The sequence below is a fragment of the Mixophyes fleayi genome, chromosome 2, assembly GCF_038048845.1.
Source record: "Mixophyes fleayi isolate aMixFle1 chromosome 2, aMixFle1.hap1, whole genome shotgun sequence".
Lineage (NCBI taxonomy): Eukaryota > Metazoa > Chordata > Amphibia > Anura > Limnodynastidae > Mixophyes > Mixophyes fleayi.
This window is the reverse complement of record NC_134403.1, coordinates 151,973,005-151,996,405: the sequence shown is the minus strand read 5'-3', so window position 1 is coordinate 151,996,405 and position 23,401 is coordinate 151,973,005.

The window sequence follows — 23,401 nt, the reverse complement described above, 5'->3', positions numbered from 1 at the left end:
TGGGCCCAAAGGGATTATGTAATTATAGGTAACAGAATCCTGTGAGGTTCTGCAAATTTGAATGTCTAAATAAGTCAATGAAGAAGTTTGGTTTGTAATGAGGTCTCGGAGTCTGCAACGAACAGCATGACATTATCGGCAAAAAGGCCCATCTTATTAAACATTTTACCTATAGAAGTGCCTACTATCATGGGAGACTTTCGTATTTTCTCGGCCAGATGTTAAATTTCTAAGGCAAATATAAGGGGTGATAGGGGGCAACCTTGTCTTATACCATTGGAGATATATTATTAAAGATATATACGCTGAAACTCCCAAGTACAAGGTAGATATGGCTTTCGGGATCAGACCACTAAAACCAAACCTGGTGAGAACTGCACACATATACCCCCAGTGGTGCCTGTCAAAAGCCTTCTCTGCAAGGTTGATGAGTGACAGAATGATGTTCAACTACTTTAAAGACCCGGTGGACATTATCCGGGGCCTGCCTACCCAGTACGAACCCTTATTTATCATGCTTTAAAAGTTGGGACAGTATCGGTTTCAGCCTTGTGGTGACAAGTTTTACGTAAATTTTAATATCAGAATTTAACAAGGCTATGGGGCAATAAATTTGACATGCAGACGGGTCTTTCCATGGTTTAAGAATGGTTATAATTTGAGCTTCCAGCATTCCTTTGGGGAATGTGGAGGTGGTGGTAACATCACTAAACAGTGCGATGAGAGAACAGGTTAATTGTGACTGAAAAGTGAAGAAAAATGTGTTACTAAACCCGTCAGGTCCAAGATCTCTATCATTCTTAAGAGTTTTAATAACCCCCTTAACCTCCTCCCTAGTCCACGGGGTGGACAAGGAGGCAGCCAGGTCCGGGACCAGGGAGGTAAGGGCAAGAGTCTAGGAAGTGTCAAATAGTTTCTGGTGTTAGTCGTGGGATGAAGATATAGGTGTGTAGATTATATAGCTTTTCATAATAGGAGACAAATCTATTTGCATAATATCTAAGGGCTTGGAGAGACGCCACCCTTTGCAATTTTTGAGGTATTTGATATGGTTAATAGAATTTTCACCCTTCAATTTTCTCGGTAGTAACCGACTGGCCCTGATGCCAAGAGTGTAGAATTTTTGCTGCATTAACAGAAAGAGATTAACTGCAATTTATTGTGAATTTTAGCTAGTTCTGCTGACATGAGAATTGCAGGGATTTTTTTATGCTGGGCCTCCAGATTCACTATAATAACCGCATTTTTGACATGATTATTTTCATTCCTTATCACAATGGTGAGGAATGAAAGATCATGACCATTTATGAAAAGTAGAACAGCAGTCACATTAAACGGCTGTCCTGAGAACACACATTTTACCTATCTATGTAGGTTTTGTAGGATACTATCTAGCTTGACTTTGGAGCATTACAATCCTCATCCTGTCATGTTTACTGAACATGATAATAATGTACAAACTTGATCATTTCTAATATTTATTGAAAGGTCCCAGTTACTGGAAACACTTGTGTTTGCTTCATGGCACATAAGAAATATCATTAGTATTCAGTTATATATTTTTAGTTTAGAATTAGATTAGGCAATCTTTTGGTAGAAGCAGCTTTATATATCAGAACTGAATCAATACATTGTGCCTTAAAGCCTGACATCTGGAAATAACTTCAGAAAGTACGGAACAAAATGCATTTTCTCAAATATAGGCTGAAGAAACAGGAAAAAAAAAATAGAGATTTGATAATTTGCTTATTATTCTGTAACAAAAATATGTGTCCTGTATGAACATGACACTCATCAAATGTTATGTAATTTTCACAATTTCCTTAGTAAATCACTTCAACAATAGTCTCTTATTTAAAAAATGGAAAAACATGTATAATTTAAAGGGGTGGGGTACCTTTTTACGTTTCCCATCTCGCCGATACCACAGACGCCGACAGGTATATACCGAAGGTGTATTCCCCGGCACACTGGTAATACTGACAGCTTTAAACAGTGACCGGAAACCATGGTAACGAATGAAGAAGGCGACAGGTAAGGATGACGTCACTTTCATGCCTCACATTATGTTTGCTGTTCTTAACCTGGTATTTTAAGGAGCCGCTGGCTGTACAATGTTATTTAGAAAGTCTAATACAGTGGTCAGGGAACAGGGGTAAATTACTAGGGATGTGCACCGGCGACTTTTGAGGTCTCGTGTTTTGTGTTTTGGATCCGGATTTTCTCGATGTTTTGGGTTCGGATTTGTTTTGCAAAACACCTGCCGAAACGTTTTGGTTCGGATTTAAGGTTTTGGATTCAGATTTTTTTTGAAAAAAAACTAAAAAGTGTAAAAATCAAGTTTTTGGGCTTATTTTCACTCCTACGCTATTATTAACCTCAATAACATTCAATAACAATAATTTCCACTAATTTAAAGGCTATTCTGAACACCTAACACCTTACAATAATTTTTTTTTTTAGTACAAAACGTTGCAACGAGGTATCTTTCTGGACTGCGTAGAGGAGTGTTCCCCACAATACAATTAAAAACCCATCAACTGGTCTGAATTACACCCAAAAATAGTATCTGGACTGCGTAGAGGACTGGCCACTGCCACCACAATATAATATATAGAAAACCTTCAACAGGTCTGAATTACACCCAAAAATAGTATCTGGACTGCGTAGAGGACTGGCCACTGGCCACCACAATATAATATATAGAAAACCTTCAACAGGTCTGAATTACACCCAAAAATAGTTTTTGGACTGCGTAGAGTAGTGGGCACTGGGCACCACAATAAAAAATATATAGAAAACCTTCAACAGGTCTGAATTACACCCAAAAATAGTATCTGGACTGCGTAGAGGACTGGCCACTGGCCACCACAATATAATATATAGAAAACCTTTAACAGGTCAGAATTACACCCAAAAATAGTATCTGGACTGCGTAGAGTAGTGGGCACTGGGCACCACAATAAAAAATATATAGAAAACCTTCAACAGGTCTGCATTACACCCAAAAATAGTATCTGGACTGCATAGAGGACTGGCCACTGGCCACCACAATATAATATATAGAAAACCTCCAACAGGTCAGAATTACACCCAAAAATAGTATCTGGACTGCGTAGCGTAGTTGGCACTGGGCACCACAATAAAAAATATATAGAAAACCTTCAACAGGTCTGCATTACACCCAAAAATAGTATCTGGACTGCATAGAGGACTGGCCACTGGCCACCACAATATAATATATAGAAAACCTTCAACAGGTCAGAATTACACCCAAAAATAGTATCTGGACTGCGTAGAGTAGTGGGCACTGGGCACCACAATAAAAAATATATAAAAACCTTCAACAGGTCTGCATTACACCCAAAAATAGTATCTGGACTGCATAGAGGACTGGCCACTGGCCACCACAATATAATATATAGAAAACCTTCAACAGGTCTGCATTACACCCAAAAATAGTATCTGGACTGCATAGAGGACTGGCCACTGGCCACCACAATATAATATATAGAAAACCTTCAACAGGTCAGAATTACACCCAAAAATAGTATCTGGACTGCGTAGTGTAGTGGGCACTGGGCACCACAATAAAATATATTAAAAACCTACAACAGGTCTGCATTACACTGCACATACGGCTGCTCCTCCATCCTCTCCATCATATACATGTTGGAGTTTCAGCGTGTGAAAACCTCTTGTTTTTGATAATGTCAGTGCATTTTGAATATTTTTCAATTTGCCCCACACCACTGAATGTACTTTATCTGTGATACGCATCTATCTATCTTGACTGCATAGTGTGGTGGCCCCGGTACACAATTTGGTACCGAGGCCACAATATAAATAAAAAACCCTCCACGGGTCAGAATTCCACCAAAAAAGGGTATGGACTGCGCCAACAATATAATTAAAAAATTGGGCATCAACTGTCACCGTTGTTTAATATCTGATACACCTTAATATGGACTGCACAGTGGAGTGGCCCCTGTAGGAAATTTGGTGCCGGGGCCACAATACCTCCTTCAACTTCCAAGTGTAGTGTTTATAAAGACAGACAGCGTCGAAGTGTTATTAGTTGACTTTCTTAACCCTAAAATTGTCCCTGTTGCAAATATTCGTGCAATGGAGAATTACTTTTTCATTGAAAGACTCAAGCTTTCAAGTGTAGTGTTTATAAAATATAAACAACAATACAGTAGTTTTAGAGCACGTCAATACCTCTTGTTTTAAATTATGACAGGGCATTTTACTTTTGGTTTAATTTCTTGAATTTGTTTAAATTTGGTTTTACTTTTTGAACATGGCAAACGACTGTTGATTGGTCATATAATGCAAAAAAAAAAGTTCCAAGATGGAATTGTCCTTGGGCCCTCACACCCACCCTTATGTTGTTGAAATAGGACATGCACACTTTAACAAACCAATCATTTCAGCGACAGGGCCTACCAAACAACTTTGACTGAAATGATTGGTTTGTTTGGGCCCCCACACCAAAAAAGCTATTCATCTCTCCCTGTACAGACTAAACAGGCTCTACTGAGGCAAGATGTCGTCCTCATCCTCAACCTCTGATTCCTCTCCCCCTACAGTGTGTACTTCCTCCTCATCACACATTATCAATTCGTCCCCGCTGGACTCCACAACCACAGGTCCCTCTGTACTATCTAGAGGGCAGTGCTGTACTTCATTGAGGAATTGATTATTCATTTTTATAAACATCATTTTTTCAACGTTATGAGGAAGCAACCTCCTTCGCCGCTCACTGACCAGGTTCCCCGCTGCACTAAAAACTATTTCCGAGTACACACTGGAGGGGGGACAACTCATGTAAAATAGAGCCAGTTTGTACAGGGGCTTCCAAACTGCCTTTTTTTCCTGCCAGTAACAATATGGACTGTCTGACATGTCTACTTGGATGGTGTCAGCAAAGTAATCATCCACAATTTTTTCTATTGTGACAGCATCCAATGCAGCGAGAGTAGACATGTCTGCAATGGTTGGCAGGTCCTTCAGTCCGGACCAGATGTTATCAGCATCCCCGCCAGCGCCTCTTTTGGGAAAACTGAGCTTTTTCCTCCCAGCCATAGATGTGGAAGAAAATGAGGGTGGAGCTGTTGGCATGTCACGGTCCTCTTCAGAGGACAATCTCCTGACCAGCAGGTCTTTGCACCGCTGTAGACTTGTGTCCGCCGGAAACAGAGACACAACATACGCTTTAAACCGAGGATCGAGCACGGTGGCCAGAATGTATTCCTCTGACTTTAAAAGAGTGACCACCCTCGGATCCTGGCAAAGCGTACGAAGGGCTACATCCACAAGAGCTACATGCTTGGTGTAATCGTAATGGCTTACCAGCTCCTCCCTCACTTTCTCCAGCTGCTTCTGCAACAGCCCGATCAGGGGAATGACCTGACTCAAGCTGGCAGTGTCGGAACTGACTTCTCGTGTGGCAAGTTCAAATGGCTGCAGAACCTTGCACAACACGGAAATCAGTCTCCACTGCGCTTGACTGAGGCGCATCCCCACTCCTTTGCCTATGTCGTAGGTGGCTGTGTAGGCCTGAATGGCCTTTTGCTGCTCCTCCATCCTCTGCAGCATATAGAGGGTGGAGTTCCAGCGCATCACAACCTCTTGTTTGAGGTAGGGGAGGCAGGTTCATGCTTTTTTGATGTGCCTCTAGTCTGCGATAGTCACTGGCTGAATGCCGAAAGTATCCAGCAATTTTGCGCGCCACCGCAAGCATCTCCTGCACACCCCTGTCACTCTTGAGGTAATGCTGCACCAGCAAATTAATGGTGTGGGCAAAACATGGGACGTGCTGGAAATTGCCCATATTTAATGCCCGCACAATGTTACTGGCATTGTCTGACACCACAAATCCCCATGAGAGTCTAAGTGGGGTAAGCCACTGGGAGATAATTTACCTCAGTTTCCCTAATATGTTGTCAGCGTTGTACCTCTTATTAAAGCCTGTAATACACAATGTTGCCTGCCTTTGCACGAGCAGCCATTTTGTAGATGCTGCTACTGATGCAGCTGTTGCTGTTGCTGCGGAAGGGGATGCATCTACCCAGTGGGCTGTCACAGTCATATAGTCCTTCGTTTGCCCAGAACCACTTGTCCACATGTCCGTGGTTAAGTGGACAGTGGGTACAACCGCATTTTTTAGAGCACTGAGGACACTTGATCGTACTTCTCTGTACATTTTTGGTATCGCCTGCCTAGTGAAGTGGAATCTCGACGGGATTTGGTACCGGGGACACAATACCTCCATTAACCCTCTAGATCCCACTCCACTGATGGCGGACACCGGGCGCACGTCTAACACCAACATTGCAGTTACAGCCGCAGTTATACGCTTTGCAATAGGGTGACTACTATCGTATTTTGTGGTCATGGCAAACGACTGTTGGACGGTCAATTGTTTTGTGAGAGACTTAGCGGTCTTACGACTTCCCCTCTGGGAAGATGACCGACTAACAGCAGCAACAGCAGCAGTGGCAGTAGTAGGCGTACCGCTGCAGGATTCCTCGGATGAATCCCGTATTGAGGAGGACTCAGTCTGGCTGCTGACTTGGGCTGCAGGATTGAATCTGATGGAGATTGTGGAGGAAGTTGACGAGGAGGGTGTTGCTGGTGTGTATCCAACTGGACCACGGGATTTAGGTGTCCCTGTACCGATGAGGGTCCTAGCCCCAGTTCCTGAACTAACCACTGAACTATGAAGGTTATTCAGGTGACGTATAAGGGAGGATGTTCCTAGGTGGGCAAGATCCTTACCCCAGCTTTTTTGAGCTTTACATAAGCTACATATGGCCATACATTGGTTGTCTGGATTTGGATAAAAATAACTCCAGACCGAAGAGGTGCATATTTTGGTCTTCTGACCAGGCATGACGATGGGCTTTTTCATCCCATGGACATCAGCTGTTTCACCCCCTGGTGCCTCATTTACAATAACCACATCACCATCCTCATCATCAAGTTCCTCCACAGCGCCAGCTACATCATCAATAGGCTCCTTCCGAGCCACCTCTTCCCGTACAGTGATGGGAAGGTCAGGCTTGACAACCACCAACACCCTTGGACTCGCCTTGAGGATTTGTGATAATTTCTCTTTAGAAGGCAGAGTTGTTTGCTGTTTTGTTGCTGACAGCATAACTCTCTTCAATTTTTTGTAGGGGGGGGAGGAGGAGGAGGGATAAGATCTGTGGGTGAAGCTGAACCACTAGTCATGAACACGGGCCAGGGCCTAAGCCGTTCCTTGCCACTCCGTGTCGTAAATGGCATATTGGCAACTTTACGTTTCTCCTCAGATGATTTTAAGTTTCTCTTTTTGCTACTTTTTCTTAACTTGGGCTTTTTGGATTTTACATGCCCGGTACTACGAGATTGGGCATCGGGCTTGGAAGACGACGTTGATGGCATTTCATCGTCTATGTCATGACTAGTGGCAGCAGCTTCAGCATTAGGAGGAAGTGGGTCTTGATCTTTCCCTACTTTATCCTACAAATTTTTGGTCTCCATTATATGTAGGGATGAGCGCACTCGGATTTATGAAATCCGAGCCCACCCGAACGTTGCGGATCCGAGTCGGATCCGAGACAGATCCGGGTATTGGCGCCAAATTCAAATGTGAAACTGAGGCTCTGACTCATAATCCCGTTGTCGGATCTCGCGATACTCGGATCCTATAAATTCCCCGCTAGTCGCCGCCATCTTCACTCGGGCATTGATCAGGGTAGAGGGAGGGTGTGTTAGGTGGTTCTCTGTCCTGGTAGATCTCGTGCTGTGCTGTTTAGTTCTGTGCTGTGCTGTTTAGTTCTGTGCTGTGCTGTGCTGTGCTGTGCTGTGCTGTGCTGTGTTCTGCAGTATCAGTCCAGTGGTGCTGTGTGCTGTGCTCTGTCCTGCTGAGGTCAGTGGTGCTGCTGGGTCCTGTGCTGTGTCCTGTTCAGTCCAGTGGTGCTGTGTCCTGTGCTCTGTGCTTCTAAGGGCATAGTTATTTCCCCAATATTCCCCTGTGTTTAAAAAAATAAAAAAAAGTTTTTTAAAAAAATACCAAAAACTACTTTAATTTTTTTTAATTACCACAAAATTTGCACAACCAATCCTGCAGTATAAGCCCATTGGTACTGCTATATTACCAAGTTCACACATTCAGCAGTAAAAGTCCAGTGGTACTGCAATATTACAAAGTTTACACATTCTGCAGTATCAGTCCAGTGGTGCTGTGTCCTGTGCTCTGTCCTGCTGAGTTCCGTAGTGCTGCTGGGTCCTGTGCCGTGTCCTGTTCAGTCCAGTGGTGCTGTGTCCTGTGCTCTGTGCTTCTAAGGGCATAGTTATTTCCCCATTATTCCCAAGTTTTTAAAAAATAAAAAAAAAGTAAAAAAAAATAAAAAATTTAAAAAATAAAAAAAATATATAATAATTATAACCAAATTTGCAAAACCAATCCAGCAGTATAAGTCCATTGGTACTGCAATATTACAAAGTTCACACATTCTGCAGTATCAGTCCAGTGGTGCTGTGTCCTGTGCTCTGTCCTGCTGAGTTCCGTAGTGCTGCTAGGTCCTGTGCCGTGTCCTGTTCAGTCCAGTGGTGCTGTGTCCTGTGCTCTGTGCTTCTAAGGGCATAGTTATTTCCCCATTATTCCCAAGTTTTTAAAAAATAAAAAAAAAGTAAAAAAAAATAAAAAATTTAAAAAAAAAAAATATATAATAATTATAACCAAATTTGCAAAACCAATCCAGCAGTATAAGTCCATTGGTACTGCAATATTACCAAGTTCACACATTCAGCAGTATCTTGTGCTACATATAATGGAGACCAAAAATTTGGAGGATAAAGTAGGGAAAGATCAAGACCCACTTCCTCCTAATGCTGAAGCTGCTGCCACTAGTCATGACATAGACGATGAAATGCCATCAACGTCGTCTTCCAAGCCCGATGCCCAATCTCGTAGTACCGGGCATGTAAAATCCAAAAAGCCCAAGTTAAGAAAAAGTAGCAAAAAGAGAAACTTAAAATCATCTGAGGAGAAACGTAAAGTTGCCAATATGCCATTTACGACACGGAGTGGCAAGGAACGGCTTAGGCCCTGGCCCGTGTTCATGACTAGTGGTTCAGCTTCACCCACGGATCTTAGCCCTCCTCCTCCCCCCCCCCCCTACAAAAAATTGAAGAGAGTTATGCTGTCAGCAACAAAACAGCAAACAACTCTGCCTTCTAAAGAGAAATTATCACAAATCCACAAGGCGAGTCCAAGGATGTTGGTGGTTGTCAAGCCTGACCTTCCCATCACTGTACGGGAAGAGGTGGCTCGGGAGGAGGCTATTGATGATGTAGCTGGCGCTGTGGAGGAACTTGATGATGAGGATGGTGATGTGGTTATTGTAAATGAGGCACCAGGGGGGGAAACAGCTGATGTCCATGGGATGAAAAAGCCCATCGTCATGCCTGGTCAGAAGACCAAAAAATGCATCTCTTCGGTCTGGAGTTATTTTTATCCAAATCCAGACAACCAATGTATGGCCATATGTAGCTTATGTAAAGCTCAAATAAGCAGGGGTAAGGATCTTGCCCACCTAGGAACATCCTCCCTTATACGTCACCTGAATAACCTTCATAGTTCAGTGGTTAGTTCAGGAACTGGGGCTAGGACCCTCATCGGTACAGGGACACCTAAATCCCGTGGTCCAGTTGGATACACACCAGCAACACCCTCCTCGTCAACTTCCTCCACAATCTCCATCAGATTCAGTCCTGCAGCCCAAGTCAGCAGCCAGACTGAGTCCTCCTCAATACGGGATTCATCCGAGGAATCCTGCAGCGGTACGCCTACTACTGCCACTGCTGCTGTTGCTGCTGTTAGTCGGTCATCTTCCCAGAGGGGAAGTCGTAAGACCGCTAAGTCTTTCACAAAACAATTGACCGTCCAACAGTCGTTTGCCATGACCACAAAATACGATAGTAGTCACCCTATTGCAAAGCGTATAACTGCGGCTGTAACTGCAATGTTGGTGTTAGACGTGCGCCCGGTGTCCGCCATCAGTGGAGTGGGATTTAGAGGGTTGATGGAGGTATTGTGTCCCCGGTACCAAATCCCCTCGAGATTCCACTTCACTAGGCAGGCGATACCAAAAATGTACAGAGAAGTACGATCAAGTGTCCTCAGTGCTCTTAAAAATGCGGTTGTACCCACTGTCCACTTAACCACGGACATGTGGACAAGTGGTTCTGGGCAAACGAAGGACTATATGACTGTGACAGCCCACTGGGTAGATGCATCCCCCTCCGCAGCAACAGCAACAGCTGCATCAGTAGCAGCATCTACAAAATGGCTGCTCATGCAAAGGCATGCAACATTGTGTATTACAGGCTTTAATAAGAGGCACAACGCTGACAACATATTAGAGAAAATGAGGGAAATTATCTCCCAGTGGCTTACCCCACTTAGACTCTCATGGGGATTTGTGGTGTCAGACAATGCCAGTAACATTGTGCGGGCATTAAATATGGGCAATTTCCAGCACGTCCCATGTTTTGCCCACACCATTAATTTGGTGGTGCAGCATTACCTCAAGAGTGACAGGGGTGTGCAGGAGATGCTTGCGGTGGCGCGCAAAATTGCTGGACACTTTCGGCATTCAGCCAGTGCCTACCGCAGACTAGAGGCACATCAAAAAAGCATGAACCTGCCCTGCCATCACCTCAAACAAGAGGTTGTGACGCGCTGGAACTCCACCCTCTATATGCTGCAGAGGATGGAGGAGCAGCAAAAGGCCATTCAGGCCTACACAGCCACCTACGACATAGGCAAAGGAGTGGGGATGCGCCTCAGTCAAGCGCAGTGGAGACTGATTTCCGTGTTGTGCAAGGTTCTGCAGCCATTTGAACTTGCCACACGAGAAGTCAGTTCCGACACTGCCAGCTTGAGTCAGGTCATTCCCCTGATCAGGCTGTTGCAGAAGCAGCTAGAGAAAGTGAGGGAGGAGCTGGTAAGCCATTGCGATTACACCAAGCATGTAGCTCTTGTGGATGTAGCCCTTCGTACGCTTTGCCAGGATCCGAGGGTGGTCACTCTTTTAAAGTCAGAGGAATACATTCTGGCCACCGTGCTCGATCCTCGGTTTAAAGCGTATGTTGTGTCTCTGTTTCCGGCGGACACAAGTCTACAGCGGTGCAAAGACCTGCTGGTCAGGAGATTGTCCTCTGAAGAGGACCGTGACATGCCAACAGCTCCACCCTCATTTTCTTCCACATCTATGGCTGGGAGGAAAAAGCTCAGTTTTCCCAAAAGAGGCACTGGCGGGGATGCTGATAACATCTGGTCCGGACTGAAGGACCTGCCAACCATTGCAGACATGTCTACTCTCGCTGCATTGGATGCTGTCACAATAGAAAAAATTGTGGATGATTACTTTGCTGACACCATCCAAGTAGACATGTCAGACAGTCCATATTGTTACTGGCAGGAAAAAAAGGCAGTTTGGAAGCCCCTGTACAAACTGGCTCTATTTTACCTGAGTTGTCCCCCCTCCAGTGTGTACTCGGAAAGAGTTTTTAGTGCAGCGGGGAACCTGGTCAGTGAGCGGCGAAGGAGGTTGCTTCCTCACAACGTTGAAAAAATGATGTTTATAAAAATGAATAATCAATTCCTCAATGAAGTACAGCACTGCCCTCCAGATACTACAGAGGGACCTGTGGTTGTGGAGTCCAGCGGGGACGAATTGATAATGTGTGATGAGGAGGAAGTACACACTGTAGGGGGAGAGGAATCAGAGGTTGAGGATGAGGACGACATCTTGCCTCAGTAGAGCCTGTTTAGTCTGTACAGGGAGAGATGAATAGCTTTTTTGGTGTGGGGGCCCAAACAAACCAATCATTTCAGCCAAAGTTGTTTGGTAGGCCCTGTCGCTGAAATGATTGGTTTGTTAAAGTGTGCATGTCCTATTTCAACAACATAAGGGTGGGTGTGAGGGCCCAAGGACAATTCCATCTTAGAATTTTTTTTTTGGCATTATATGACCAATCAACAGTCGTTTGCCATGTTCAAAAAGTAAAACCAAATTTTAAAAAATTCAAGAAATTAAACCAAAAGTAAAATGCCGTGTCATAATTTAAAACAAGAGGTATTGACGTGCTCTAAAACTACTGTATTGTTGTTTATATTTTATAAACACTACACTTGAAAGCTTGAGTCTTTCAATAAAAAAGTAATTGTCCATTGCACGAATATTTGCAACAGGGACAATTTTAGGGTTAAGAAAGCCAACTAATAACACTTCGACACTGTCTGTCTTTATAAACACTACACTTGGAAGTTGGAGGAGGTATTGTGGCCCCGGCACCAAATTTACTACCGGGGCCACTCCACTGTGCAGTCCATATTTAGGTGTATCAGATATTAAACAACGGTGACAGTTGATGCCCAATTTTTTAATTATATTGTGGCCTCGGTACCAAATTGTGTACCGGGGCCACAACAATACGCAGTCCAGATACTTGTTTGGTGGAATTCAGACCAGTTGAGGGTTTTATTATTATATTGTGGGGACCACTCTATCTATACCACACTACAACTCTATACCACTCTATTTCATACTTTAATTCTATTTAATACTTTAATTCTATTTCATACTTTAATTCTATTTAATACTTTAATTCTATTTCATACTTTAATTCTATTTAATACTTTAATTCTATTACTAATTACCATAAAGAGGAACTGCCGCTTCTATTTAATACTTTAATTCTATTAGTAGTTACCATAAAGAGGAACAAAATAAACCAATTTTACCAAAAGTATAATATGACTTAGACTTACAAACACTACACTTGAAAGATGGTGCCTTCAAATGAAAAAGTCAGTCTTCATTGCACGACTATGTGCAACAGGGACAGTTTTTTGGTTTACAAAGTCAACCAATAACACTTGGACCCTGTCTGTCTTTAACATACTTGATGGGATCTCAATGACGAATTGTCTGTACCATGTTTGGAGGAGGTATTGTGGCCCCGGTATCAAATTGGGTACCGGGGCCACCCCACTACGCAGTCCAGATACTTGTTTGGTGGAATTCTGACACGTGGAGGGTGTATTTATTTTATTGTGGCCCCGGTATCAAATTGGGTACCGGGGCCACCCCACTACGCAGTCCAGATACTTGTTTGGTGGAATTCTGACACGTGGAGGGTTTTTTAATTATATTGTGGCCTCGGTACCAAATTGTGTACCGGGGCCACCACACTACGCAGTCAAGATAGATAGATGCGTATCATAGATAAAGTACATTCAGTGGTGTGGGGCAAATTGAAAAATATTCAAAATGCACTGACATTATCAAAAACAAGAGGTTGTCACACGCTAAAACTCCAACATGTATATGATGGAGAGGATGTAGGAGCAGCCGTATGTGTAGTGTAATGCAGACCTGTTGAAGGTTTTTTATATATTTTATTGTGGTGCCCAGTGCCCACTCCTCTAGGCAGTCCAGGTACATTTATTGGTGCGATTCATAAAAGTTCAGGGTTTTTAATATATATTGTGGTGACCCACTCCTCTACGCAGTCCAGGTACATTTATTGGTGCGAATCAAACAAGTTAATGGTTTTCTTATTATATATATTGTGGTGACCCACTCCTCTACGCAGTCCAGGTACATTTATTGGTGCGATTCATAAAAGTTCAGGGTTTTTAATATATTGTGGTGACCCACTCCTCTACGCAGTCCAGGTACATTTATTGGTGCGAATCAAACAAGTTGATGGTTTTCTTATTATATATATTGTGGTGACCCACTCCTCTACGCAGTCCAGGTACATTTATTGGTGCGATTCATAAAAGTTCAGGGTTTTTAATATATTGTGGTGACCCACTCCTCTACGCAGTCCAGGTACATTTATTGGTGCGAATCAAACAAGTTGATGGTTTTCTTATTATATATATTGTGGTGACCCACTCCTCTACGCAGTCCAGGTACATTTATTGGTGCGATTCATAAAAGTTCAGGGTTTTTAATATATTGTGGTGACCCACTCCTCTACGCAGTCCAGGTACATTTATTGGTGCGAATCAAACAAGTTGATGGTTTTCTTATTATATATATTGTGGTGACCCACTCCTCTACGCAGTCCAGGTACATTTATTGGTGCGATTCATAAAAGTTCAGGGTTTTTAATATATATTGTGGTGACCCACTCCTCTACGCAGTCCAGGTACATTTATTGGTGCGAATCATAAAAGTTCAGGGTTTTTAATATATATTGTGGTGACCCACTCCTCTACGCAGTCCAGGTACATTTATTGGTGCGAATCATAAAAGTTCAGGGTTTTTAATATATATTGTGGTGACCCACTCCTCTACGCAGTCCAGAAAGATACCTTGTTGCAACGTTTTGGACTAATAACTATATTGTGAGGTGTTCAGAATACACTGTAAATTAGTGGAAATGCTTGTTATTGAATGTTATTGAGGTTAATAATAGCGTAGGAGTGAAAATAAGCCCAAAAACTTGATTTTTAAACTTTTTATGTTTTTTTCAAAAAAAATCCGAATCCAAAACCTTAAATCCGAACCGAGACCTTTCGTCAAGTGTTTTGCGAGACAAATCCGAACCCCAAAAATAACGAAAATCCGGATCCAAAACACAAAACACGAGACCTCAAAAGTCGCCGGTGCACATCCCTAATAATATGTAGCACAAGATACTGCAGAATGTGTGAACTTGGTAATATTGCAGTACCAATGAACTTATACTGCTGGATTGGTTTTGCAAATTTGGTTATAATTACTTTTTTTTTGTAATTGTTTTTTTTTAATTTTTTTATAACTTTTTTTTTATTTTTTAAAAACTTGGGAATAATGGGGAAATAACTATGCCCTTAGAAGCACAGAGCACAGGACACAGCACCACTGGACTGAACAGGACACAGCACAGGACCCATCAGCACTACGGAACTCAGCAGGACAGAGCACAGGACACAGCACCACTGGACTGATACTGCAGAATGTGTGAACTTTGTAATATTGCAGTACCACTGGACTTTTACTGCTGAATGTGTGAACTTGGTAATATTGCAGTACCAATGGGCTTATACTGCAGGATTGGTTGTGCAAATTTTGTGGTAATTAAAAAAAAATTAAATTAGTTTTTGGTATTTTTTTAAATAACTTTTTTTTATTTTTTTAAACACAGGGGAATATTGGGGAAATAACTATGCCCTTAGAAGCACAGAGCACAGGACACAGCACCACTGGACTGAACAGGACACAGCACAGGACCCAGCAGAGCACCACTGACCTCAGCAGGACAGAGCACAGGACACAGCACTACTGGACTGAGCACAGCACAGCACAGCACAGCACAGCACTGAACTGAACAGCACGAGATATAGCAGGACAGAGGACCACCTAACACACCCTCCCTCTACCCTGATCAATGCCCGAGTGAAGATGGCGGCGACTAGCGTGGAATTTATAGGATCCGAGTATCGCGAGATCCGACAACGGGATTATGAGTCAGAGCCTCGGTTTCAGATTTGCATTTGGCGCCAATACCCAGATCTGTCTCGGATGCGACTCGGATCGGCAACGTTCGGGTGGGCTCGGATTTCATAAATCAGAGTGCGCTCATCTCTATAAATTACCCCAAATGGGGTAAAAATGAAATTCCTGGGGGTAATGCTGCCGATTCACATGCTGTTAGTTGGATTGTAGACCCCTTTAAATGTGAAATTGCTATTGTACCAGAAGAGCCTCAAGGGTTGGCAGAGGCACTTCTTGAGCTTCGATGCAATAATTAAGCACGTATTGTATTTGAAAACAAAGCAGATCTGTCATATTTTTGGATGTCAACAGCTGCAAAGGCATTCAAAATTGTACATGAGGAGGCAGTCAAAAAGTTGCTGCCTTTTGCAATAACCTACCTTTGCGAACAAGGATTTTCCACTCTAACGAACATAAAAGCAAAGCAGAGAAATCGATTGGACGTGGAGGACTGTATCCAAATTGCTCTGACATCAAAATGCCCCAATATTGATGCTCTCGTATCAAAAATTAAGCAACATTATTTCTCCAAAACCTGAAGTTTTGAAGTTGAAGCTTTTCAAAAATTTTGAATAGATTTAATAAAATTTTGAACTCCAATTATTAATAATATATGATTTCCTTCCTTTCAAATCAAGGGGGTAACGTCGGCGTATCTAAATATATTTGTGGGTAAAAGGTAAAAAAGTTCTGTGAACCCTGGTCTAATACATTGTACACGTGGCGTCTCCTTAAAATACCAGGTTAAGAACAGCAAACATAATGTGCAGCATGAAAGTGACGTCATCCTTACCTGCCACCTTCTTTATTCGTCGCCATGGTTTCCGGTCACTGTTTAAAGCTGTCAGTATTAGCAGTGTGCCGCAAAATACACCTTTGGTGTATTCCTGTCTGCGTATTGGGTATCGGCGAGATGGTCATCGTTTTAATGACTACCAACGATTTAAAGTACCGTGACAATTTAGATTTACCTTTTGCAATCTAAGTATGTTGATTTATCAACTTTTATTGTTGAAATTGATTTGAAAATATGTATCCTGAGGCTCAGAAATCCCACCAACCCAAAATATACTGCATTGTGAAAGTAAGATGGGTGGAAGAGAGTAAAGCTTTTGCAGTTTGCGGCACCCTTAGAGTCTCCATAATTTTTTCAAGGCACCCCTCCAAAATAATAACCGAGCAGTCCCGTTTTATAAGTAGTTGGGTCAAAAAAATGTACTAAGTATTTAGGTCAGGACAGAAATACTTATTTAGTTGTATGCAAAAATAATACACATAAATCCAAGGAAAAAGAATATTTTAATATATTTTTTTCAATTATATTTCTGTCAAAGAATAATTTACAGGTAATTCCCTCTGTGCCCACCTTCATCTCCACACACTCTGTGCCCTCCTTCATCTCCACACACACTGTGCCCTCCTTCATCTCCACACACTCTGTGCCCTCCTTCATATCCATACACACTGTGTCCTCCTTCATCCACACACACTGTGCCCCTGCATCCACACACTCTGTGCCCCTTTTAGAAATACCCATCGGTGACCTCTGTGCCCCTTTTAGAAATACCCATCGATGACCTCTGTGTCCCTTTTAGAAATACCCATTGGTGACCTCTGTTCCTCATGAAGAATCACTTCTCCTTGTTTTGCTCGGCCCCTTTCAACTTCCATTTATCGTCTTACCTTTTACTTGCCCTTCTTTCTTCTGTTCTGTTTTATTCTGTCTTCTTCTGTTCTGTTTTCTGTTGTTTTCTTCTGTGTTCTTCTGTTGCTGCTCCTTGCAGCACTGCTCTTCAATGAAAATGTCGGGTGTGACGTCATCATGCACGACGTGCAGTGCAGGGAGGAGGTTTTTTTTTTTTCTCAGACGGTCGGATGGCGACCAAGCGGGGGGAGGAGGGAGTTCTTGGCGCCCCCCCCCACCTTGCCCACCTGGCTCACCGCCGGCCCGCGGCACCCCTGTGACCTCGCCACGGCGCACAGTTTGGGAAACGCCGGAGTAAAGCAAGGTGGCTTAAACATAATGCACGATGGTTGAAACATAGAGTTAGATAATATTAAATGGTTTTAATTGTTCGTATTAAACGTTTTTACTGGTTTACTTGAACCATACATTTGCTCATACTGGTAAATTCCATTTTAAAAGATGAATTTTCTGTAAACGGTTTAATCTAAATGACATTTTAGAGGCATAACTGTGGTAATGAGTGGTGGTGTGAATTTTAAGCCAATAGTAATCATGGGCCTGATTCATTAAGGGTCTTAAATTAAGAAGTTTCTTATTTAAGTCTCCTGGACAAAACTATGTTACAATGCAAGGGGTGAAAATTAGTTTTCTGTTTTGCACATAAGTTAAATACTGACTGTTTTTTCATGTATTACACAAATACTTGATAGCTTATTTGTACACTATAATTTAAATTTAAATATTTGTGTGCTACATGAAAAACAGACAGTATTTAACTTATGTGCAAAACAGAAAACTAATTTTCACCCCTTGCATTATAACATGGTTTTGTCCAGGAGACTTAAATAAGAAACTTCTTAATTTAAGTTCCTTAATGAATTAGGCCCCGTGTCTTTATCTTTGTCTTGTAATGTAAAACTGGTTATAAAATATTGTGTTTCTCTCATAGTGGTGGTGGTTCATCATGCTTGACCCATGCTTGTTAACATGCATTATGAAATAAATAAAAATAAAATTTGCTTTTCAATTAATCTTCGTTTATAGTTTTTGAGTGTTGGATAAGTCAGCGATGACAGTATAGTCTCCCACTATTCTCTTATCCATCACAAGAAATATATAGCTTAGGGGTAGTAATTGCCAGCTATATATTACAGATAGCTACTGCCCACTATGAATTACAAACTGCAGAGAAATAGATCCCTATTAAAAACATTACATTCAGAAAAATATCCCCCATATTGCAAACCACATATTGCTGAGTAATATCTCCCCACTTTTAAAACCACATATTGCAGAGATAATCTGAGAACCACCTGTTGCACAGAAACCTGTTGTATAAACCCTCCAACTGTTAGCCATTAGGTGCATATAGACCATCAATACTGCCAGCACCTGTTGAGACCACACACCCTAATTACACCTAGACATGTTATTGTAGAGAGATCTCTCAGCTACCTGCATCATCATCACCATTTATTTATATAGCGCCACTGATTCCGCAGCATCTGTTGTAACCTCAGGGCACTGCCACGGCTTGTGACAGAAAGATGATTCATCTGGTCATATCACCTTCCTCCAGTTCTTGGTAGTCCACTGCCTGTGCTCTTTGCACCACTGAACTCACAAAACATGCATTGCCAAATTGCAACAAGACTATGATATTCTGCTCCATAGAGTCCTCATTGTACCATTTTTAATGAAATTGGCTGCTGATGTTACATGTTGAAAGTTGTAGTCAACTGATTTGTGCTTGTTTGCCTGTTTTGCCTTGCACTTGCACAGATTAACCCATGAATATCACAATCCTAGAGCATTCACTGTTGGCCTTTGCTGATTACATCATTTCTTGTGAAATATTAGCATGTTGAACTGTATCAGTCATTGAAGCTCTTGCCAAAAGAGCCCCAAAAATCATTGAGGTATACTCTTCCAGCTATATTAGCCATAATTGTAGGCAACTCAGGCATTTTAGAATTTTTATACATGAGCTAAACATGTGTGGATGTACTTGCTCTCAATATGCTTGGTGCCCCTCATCTACCTAGTTCAGGGGTAGGCAACCTGCCGCTCTCCAAATGTTTGTGAAACTACAAATCCCAGCATGCCTTGCCACCTATCTGCAGGTTATCTACTGGCAAAGCATGCTGGGACTTGTAGTTTCACAACACCTGGAGAGCCGCAGGTTGCCTACCCCTGACCTAATTGATTCTTTTTTTGTCCACTTCATGGTGCATGAAAATATACTTCTCAGTTACTTGGCTTGTACAAAATATATATAGCCATTGGCTACTGACCTACAAGGTACCTAGCTGTGTGTTGGAGGATTTTTCCTTAGCCATAGCTACAGGAATGTTGTTTTGGATTCTTAACAATGTCTTCAACTCCCTCTTTTTATTCAAACCACTGCTGCAAATGACTCAGTGTAGCGGCACCAATGCCATCATAGTTACAGATGTGACAGCGCTACTGTATTTTGGCTGAAGAACAACTATTGTTTTATTTGTTTCTGATATAAATTAGAATGCTTACATATTAAATGAACTCAGCAACAGTTTCATAAAATATGAATCAGCTTCCCAGATTCTCTTGAGTACAGTGAAGCAGTTTGTGGTGAATGATTTATTTAGTTCTTTGATCTCCAGAATGCAGTATAATGCTTAGTTTCCAACTGTTATTATTCATAGGATGTCAACAACTGACTAGGAAAGGTAATGGTAAAATTATGAAGTGCTAGCATGGTACAATATATTTATTACACTTGGCTTCAATTGTTTTATTTAAGACAGCGCAAAGGAGCAAAGTTTGCAGTTGTAGAGGACACATAGGTCAAATCAGTTTTCAGCTTTGTTTATTGCCCTACACACATTTGTCTATGCATACACTCCACTAGTGCTGTCTATATTATGCTCCTGGGTTCAATATGATCCATTTCATAGTCAGACAGGAACTGATCACATGTTAGTTCCCCTTTATGTTCTTCCGGGTTGCTGTCAAAAAGTTGCAATAAAGTTGTAGTGCGAAGAATGGGGAGGAGGGGTGCCGCTGTGAGGGAGGGGCCATCTGAAAGTAGGTAGGTGGCTATGCCCTGTAGCAATAGGCTGCATTACCTATTGCAAGAGACAAGGTGGGGGGGGCGGGGGATTTAAGCGGTGCTCAGATTTTTCTTTTTTATAATGAATAAAAAATGCTTTATCCAGTTCACACAGCCTACACCAGTGGTTCCCAAACTTTTGCAGTTCGCGGCACCCAAGGAGTCTTCAAATTTTTTCAAGGCACCCCTCCAAAATAATTATTGAGCAGTCCTGTTTTAGAAGTAGTTGGGTCAAAAATTATAATAAGTATTTAGGTCAGGACAGAAATACTTATTTAGTTGTATGCAAAAATGCCCCCTCTGCATCCAGACACTCTGCCCCCTCTGCATCCAGACACTCTGCCCCCTCTGCATCCAGACACACTGCCCTCTCTCACGCTGCCCCCTCTGCCCTCTGTCACACTGTCCCCCTCCTCTGCCCTCTCTCACGCTGTGTCCCCCTCCACTGCCCCTCTCACGCTGTGTCCCCCTCCACTGCCCCTCTCATGCTGTGTCCCCCTCCACTGCCCCTCTCACGCTGTGTCTCCCTCCACTGACCCTCTCATGCTGTGTCCCCCTCCACTGCCCCTCTCACGCTGTGTCCCCCTACACTGCCCCTCTCACGCTGTCCCCCTCCACTGCCCCTCTCACGCTGTGTCTCCCTCCACTGTTCCTCTCACGCTTTGTCCCCCTCCACTGCCCCTCTCACAATGTGTCCCCCTCTGCTGCCCCTCTCCTCTGCCTCGCTGTGCCCCTCCTCTGCCCTGCTGTCACTCTCCTCTGCCACGCTGTCACTCTCCTCTGCCCCGCTGAGCCCCTCCTCTGCCCCTCCTCTGCCCCGCTGTCACCCTCCTCTGCCCCGCTGTCACCCTCCTCTGCCCCGCTGTGCCTCTCCTCTGCCCCGCTGTCACCCTCCTCTGCCCCGCTGTAACTCTCCTCTGCCCCTGCTGTCACCCACCTCTGCCCCTCCTCTGCCCCGCTGTCACCCTCCTCTGCCCCGCTGTAACTCTCCTCTGCCCCTTCTGTCACCCTCCTCTGCCCCGCTGTCACTCTCCTCTGCCCCTGCTGTCACCCTCCTCTGCCCCGCTGTCACCCTCCTCTGCCCCGCTGTGCCCCTCCTCTGCCCTGCTGTCACTCTCCTCTGCCCCTGTTGTCACCCTCCTCTGCCCCGCTGTGCCCCTCCTCTGCCCCACTGTCACTCTCCTCTGCCCCGCTGTCACCCTCTCCTGCCCTGCTGTAACTCTCCTCTGCCCCTTCTGTCACCCTCCTCTGCCCCGCTGTCACTCTCCTCTGCCCTTATTGTCACCCTCCTCTGCCCCTCCTCTGCCCCGCTGTCACCCTCCTCTGCTCCGCTGTCACTCTCCTCAGCCCCTGCTGTGACCCTCCTCTGCCCCGCTGTGCCCCTCCTCTGCCCTTATTGTCACCCTCCTCTGCCCCTCCTCTGCCCCGCTGTCACCCTCCTCTGCTCCGCTGTCACTCTCCTCAGCCCCTGCTGTCACCCTCCTTTGCCCCGCTGTCACCCTCCTCTGCCCCGCTGTGCCCCTCCTCTGCCCCGCTGTCAGGATCCCTCTCACTCCTCTGCCGCGGGCCAGCCATAAAAAAAAGAAAGAACACAGTAACTTACCAATCCGCCGGGCGCCGGGACTCAGCAGCCTCCTCTCTCCCGCAGCTGTCACTGAATATCGACGTCAGTGACAGCTGCGGGAGAGAGGAGGCTGCTGGGTCCTGGCGCCCGGTGGATTGGTAAGTTACTGTGTTCTTTCTTTTTTTTTATATGGCTGGCCCGCGGCACCCCAGTGACAGCGCCGCAGCACCCCTGGGAGCTGCGGCGCACAGTTTGGGAACCGCCGGCCTACACAAATATCTGGCACCAGCCCAAGGCATTGAACATGGGACCAATCTGGTGGGCAATGGCGGAACTACCATTGGTGCAGCAGGTGCAGTGCACCAGGGCCATGGAGATAATGGGGCCCACTGCATGGCAGATGTAGAGGGTAGGGGGCCCGGCTCCCTTCTCCCGCCTACCTGTTCACAGCTTTCTAGTTCCGCCTCTGCTGGTGGGCGTATGCTCCCTGATGCCCAGCCAGCATGTTGCTCACCGACTAATAGCCTATGTAATAGTACACAGGTAATGATTCAACACTCTGTTATGCAGAATCAGTAAACCACAGCAAATGATCAACAAATGGATAAGATGTAGGCTCTCAGGAGCAGAGCCCTCTTTCCTTTTGTGCTCCTTCAGCTCCTTCAACTATTCCTTCAACCTCTGTACCTCTTGGCCTGCTTCCCTAGCCCTATTTTATTAAGCTTCGGCCTACTTCTCCCTGAATTCTACCATCACTTTCACTGATTGTCCCAGTAATAATTTGACTTGTATTACCATGTCACCTGTGTATATTTTTGTTAATTTTTTGTTCTTTCTGTTTCATGTTGTGTCATGGCTCACTGTTTTTTGTATGTCATGTATGGCGCTGCAGAACCTTTGTGGCGCCTTAAATTAAATTAAATATTATAATAATAATAATAATAAGAGGTATAATACAGCTATCTTACTCAATAAAATTATGTATCATACCATTAGCAACTCACTCACATCAGTCCCTGCTCCATTGGAGCTTACAGCCTAAATTTCCTAACATACACATACAGAAAGAGTGAGACTATGGTCCATTTGATAGCAGCCAATTAACCTGCTAGTATGTTTTTGGATTTTGGGAGAAAACCAGAGCGCCCAGAGGAAACACACACAAACACAGGGAAAACATACAAACTCCACACAGATTAGTTCATGGTTGGGATTTAAACTCTTCACCCCAGTGTTTGTGAGGCAGAAGTGCTAACCACGTGTAGCAAGATACTGAGACCGTGATGTAGAGAGGCCTAGAAGAGGCCATGATTGTAAATGAGTCTAGATGGTACAGAATCCTAGATGGTCAAAATGGTGTAAAAGCCTATTTGGATATCATCCAGCATGAGCATGGTGCAGGGGCATAGAAGGTACAAGGGCCATGATGGTGTCTGGGCTTAGGTAATATAGAAGTCCAGATGGTAACAGTAGCAATGTATTCAGCAATGCAATAAGAGGTAAAACAA